We start from the raw sequence: 5,248 nt of genomic DNA, 5'->3' as shown, positions 1-5,248 counted from the left end.
CCATCCATCCATCCATCCATCCATCCATCCATCCATCCACCCATCTGTCCATCCACCCTCCTACCCATCCATCCATCCATACATTCATCCAGCCACCCATCCACATGACCAACTTTTATTCTTTTTTTTTTAAAAACACCTTGCAAGGGGCCAGGGATGTAGCTCAATGGCACAGCACCTACCAGGCAAGTGCAAGATCCTGAGTTCGATTCCTCCTGGTACAACAAAAATAAAAGAAACTAAAACGCCTTACAATGCCTCATTCTTTGTTTTCCCTGTAACGGTGATGCAGACTGTGGTCCAAACACCCCTTGTCCGGGCTCCCGTTCTCCGCTAGCTCGTGCGGACGCCAGTGCGACGCCATCTCACCATCGCGGGGCTGCGGCGTTCTGCAGACTCGCAGGTGTGGCAGCCACGGCGATTCGCGGTCCCTGGCTCCTCCCCGCCCACAGCGTTTCCCATCCTCCGGTGTCCACCCTCGCTGCCCTCCACACGCTGCACCTTTGGGGGCTCGGGGCCCCTTCCCCTGGGGCTCCGCCTGCAGCTCCGGGCAGGGAAGGCGCGGACACCGCTGCGAGTTCTAAGAAAAGCATCTTCCGTCTGATGGGCTCTGCAGAGCCTGGTCTTCCGCCGTTCTGGAAAATTCCCGGCATCGATCTCTCTCCCTTGCGCCTCTCCATGGTCTCTCTGATCTTCCCTTCTGAGACTCTACTGAGACCTATGCGAGACATGTCCTCCTGGGGTCATTCCTACCGCCATTGTCCTCCCCCTGGACATGTCCACACGGGAAGGGAGCCAGAGCAGCGGGGTCACCGCAGGCCCCCAGGTCACAGTGCTCAGCACTGTCCCCCACGCTGCCCCGGCAGCTCCCCGCCTTCCTCCTCAGCCTCTCCCGGGACCCTTCCCTGGCAGGCAGCTCGAGAGGCTCCACCAGGGCCACCGACGTTCTCGGAGGAGCAGCGGTCTGCAGGGCTCATCTCCGGGCGGGACGCGCTCCAGATGGCAGACTCCCGGGCGCAGCGTGCTCCACGGCAGCCTTCCCTGACGAGTCACAAACGCCCCGCAGGACACCGCCAGCACACCGAGCCCCTGGCTGACCCTGCCTGATTTAGCGCGGCCTGACCGTCCTGAGCAGCAGCACGAGTCACAGAAACTAAGTCCATCCCGTGCCGCCAGGCCGGGCGGAACTTGGCCACCTGCAGGCTGTGACTCACGCGGCCTGGGCGGCACTGGTCTCCTGATCCGCCCACCACGGCTGGGCCCGGCACCTGGCCCTCTGTGACTCGTGCGGTTCCTCAGGACCACGGGGAGTCTGGCAGGCGCAGGCCTCAGACCCGGGCTGCATGGTGCCACGTATAGCCTGGGGGCTTGGTCCACAAGTGCATTTGGGTTTAGGAGTGCTGGGTCCTCAGGGTTTTGCAAGCAGCCGTGCCATTTCATATTGCTACAGAAAGAAGAAGGAAAGAAATGAAAGATCTATTGGTCTCCCAGCCGAAGGGTCATCGTAGTCATATTGTTTTAGAATCTCACTTTTAAAAGACTGACAGCCGGGTATGGTGGTGCACACCTGTCATCCCAGCACTCGGGAGGCTGAGGCAGGAGTGAGTTCAAGGCCAGCCTGAACTGCAGAGTGAAATCTTGTCTCCAAAAGACCAAAAAAGAAAAAAAAGACTGTCCGATAAAACTCAAATAGGCAGAGCTATGGGGACGACAGGGAGAGTGAGTCAGGCTCCACCCTGACAGCACTTGGCCACCTTAGAGGTGACCAGGACATCTGGTGGCTGCCCTTCTGCCTCTGTAAGGGCTCCGTGCAGGTGCTGGGACCTGGCAGCAGTGACCTGTGCCCCCTGGCTCTCGTTTACGCTGCTGTGAGCTGGCAGGGGTTCGGGCCTCTTTCCTGACCTGTGGGGTCCCAGCGCCGCCGAGTGTGAGGGCAACAGCTTTGGTCCATCCCAAAGGCCGAGGAGTGTCAGCGCCCGCCATCTCGGAGCTTGAGCTTTGGTTTGCTGTAGATTTGTGCTTCTTTCCAAAGCAAGCCCATGACCCAGGTCCAGCCTTTCCCTAAAGAGAAGGGACAGCTGTCCCTGGGTGGGCGCAAGCGAAGATGCCGCCTTATCCCAGTGCTTGCTTTCCCAGAGGCCCCTGGGGACGCATATGTATTCGGTGTTTCTGCAGCGCTCTCCTTAGACAAATCTGTGCCTCAAGCTGGGTGTGTACCACACGCTCAGGAGCGGAGGCAGGGAGAGGAGTGGGACCTGAGGTTCCAGCCGGCCTGGGTGACACAGTTACTCAGGAGGCTGAGGCAGGAGGATGGCAAGTTTGAGGCCTGCCTGGGTAACTCACAGGACCCTGCTGACTCTTTTAAAGCAACTCTTTTAAAAGGCCGGGGTGGGGCTCCATGTAGAGCACCCACTAAGTATGTGTGAGGTCTCGCGTTCAATCTCCAGGACTGCAGGAAGGAAAAACGACCTGCACACCCGTCCCCCCGCTCTCCTTTGGGTGAGAAAAGCACAGTCCACCTCCCCAGCCTCAGGCCCCTTCCCCTTCCGGGCCAGGCAGGTCTCAGGAGGCTGGCCTCTGTCCTCTCCCCAGTGCCTGGTGCTTCTGGGTCCAACGCTGAGGAAAATCCCACTTCTCCCCACGTGGGTCTCTCTTGTCCCTCCAGGCTAAGCTGGGAGAGTTTCCCGCAGGGCTCGGTCCCACGCCGGGTGGCCAAGGTCTCATCAAGCAGGCAGACACTGGCTGCTTTCTGTAATTCATGTTTGTCATTTATGAGATTTAGCTCTTTCCATGTGATACTTTCTCCACTTACAAAATATCCTTAGGGTCCTGGCACTTGGGAAACATTTAACCTGTACCTCAAACTTCCGGACCTAACGCCGGGATCACAAGGTCATGTTGATAAGCAAGCTGGAGGTCAGCGCCTGGGGGCCGGGCACGGGCGAGTGGCCAGGGCACCTCCTCCAAGGCGGGCGTGCCACCACAGGGGCGGTGCGGCTCAGAGACTCAGGGACATGGAGCAGGAGTGAGCTACGGTCCCAGGTAGGATGCTAGCATAGATGAAACAACCGTAGAGGACATTTCTGGGGCCAATTTGGGAAATGTGAATGCTGCCTGGGAATGGCACAGTATTGAGGAATATTATTATATCATATTACATTATTTATTATTTTTTGCTTTGTCATTTTGAGGCAAGGTCTCTCTGTATAGCCCACGCTGGCACTGAACTCACAGCGACCTTCCTGCTTCAGCCTCCCAAGTGCTGGGGTGACAAGTGTGCGCTACTGAGCTGGGATTATATAATTTGACTTAGTTAAGTGTAGGAAATGTTATTTGCTCTAGAAAACTGTTCACTGTGGCTCTTACGGGACTTCGTGGGTGCTGAGTGGCGGTGATGGGAATGTCTGCAGCCACATGGGGTGGAAGTGAGGGCTCGCTGTGCTCAGCCGGACGGACCAGGCCGCTGTGCAAGGCCAGGGTTCTTGCGTCACCACGGTGGGCCAGCCTTCACCCGCAGCCAGAGGGACGCAGGGCCCTGGGCTCAGCACCCGCTGGGCGGGGGGCCGTGAGGACCCTGGCCCTGCTCCCCGCACACACGAACCTCAGAGCCAGCCTGGCCTCTGGTCCCACGCAGGCCGCGTCAGAGGAGCCGGCGTGAAGGACGCCTGTGGCCTGTGGCCTGTGGTTTCCAGGCTCTCGTGGTCTGCAGGGAGCCCCGGATTCCCACGCAGACAGCGGCAGGTCCCCACCAGGCCTGGGCGGGCTGCAGCGCTTCCTCCAGGAGCTGGCTCAGAGCTCACCCCGTCGCCTGGATGGATGTGGAGCCTGGGTCCTCTTCCTCCCCTCTGTTCAGCTTGGGGGCTGCTCAGGGCTGGGGCCCTATGTGCTCCTCTGTGGGTGCCGCAGAGCGGGCTGTGGGCCAGGGGCAAGGCCATCTTGAAACAGATTTCTTTTCTTTCTTTCTTTCTTTCTTTCTTTCTTTCTTTCTTTCTTTCTTTCTGAAAGACCTGTCTTTTTGGGACAGGGTCTCCCTCTGCAGTTCAGGCTGGCTTTGAGATCACTTTGTAGTCCAGGCTGGTCTCAAACTTGTGAAGATCCTCCTGCCTCAGCCTCCCCAGTGCTGGGGTTATAGGTGTGCACTACCACACATGTCCTGAAATAGATTTCTTTCTGTGCGTGTGCTTGGTGTGCAGCTGCGGGCAGGACATGGGGAGGAGCCCCAGAAGCCTCTGGAAGCTGGCTGCTGGGCTCTGGCATACAGTTCACAGCCGTCCCTTCCACCTCATTGCAGGAGGAAGTGGGCCGGGTGGGCACCACGGAGGACGAGATCTGCAGCCTGGGCTGGGTGGCGGGGATGCCAGGGAGCACGGATCCAGGCCTAGCTCAGTGCCGAAGCTCTGCCTGAGGGTCAGAGGCCTGGGTTCAATCCTGGGAGCACAACCGGAGCCCAAACCCGAGAAAACTGCAGGCCTCTGTGCGCTCTGCACCCGGTCATTGCTGGGTGGGCTGGGCCGAGGCGGCCTCCTGGACGTGATCGGAACCACGGTGCCCGCTGGTGACAGCGCCCCAGTCCTGCCCCTGCCTGGACACAGGCAGCCACGAGGAAAGGGTCTCCGCTCGGAGGGAGGCGCAGACGCGGGAAGCCCGGCCGGCAGCTGCAGGGTGGTGCGGGCAGCGGCTCCGCCCGGCGCTCAGCCTGGGACGAACCGTCGGGGCACGTTCGGCGTGTGCAGCGAGTATCAGGTTGCTCACGGCTGGAGTTTTACAGTGATTTGAGGGTGAGCCACCAGGATGATACACGCGCGAGCCCGTTCCTAACGCAAATGTCGCTCTTCTGAATTAGTGTAAACGTGCACTTACAGAAATCTGACCCAGGCCTGGCGGCACACACCTTGATCCCAGCGCTCGGGAGGCTGAGGCAGGCGGACTGCTGCGTGAGTTCAAGGCCAGCCTGGGCCACAGGGTGAGTGAGACCTTGTCTCAAAACAAAGCCCTGAAAAAGTGGTCGCGCTCTTCAGTTTCTTTGCCATTCTCTTTGGATGTTTGGAGGCGCGTGCGCTTTCTCTTAAGCACCGGGGAGGCGCTGCTGGGCTCCTTCGCGATGCGGGAGGCTGGGGACCCCTGGGGACCGCGGGGCCCCTCGCCTGCCGCTGTGGCTGCTCCAGGCCTCCCCTGGCGGAGGCGGGCGCGTGCTGCCCCCTGCTGGCCGCGCTGCACACCGCAGGGAGCCGGGTCGCCGCCGCCCGAG

Source organism: Chinchilla lanigera, unplaced genomic scaffold, assembly GCF_000276665.1.
Source record: "Chinchilla lanigera isolate Chin_1 unplaced genomic scaffold, ChiLan1.0 scaffold00008, whole genome shotgun sequence".
Classification (NCBI taxonomy): domain Eukaryota; kingdom Metazoa; phylum Chordata; class Mammalia; order Rodentia; family Chinchillidae; genus Chinchilla; species Chinchilla lanigera.
The sequence above is the reverse complement of the archived record's forward strand: the minus strand, read 5'-3'. Positions refer to the sequence as shown.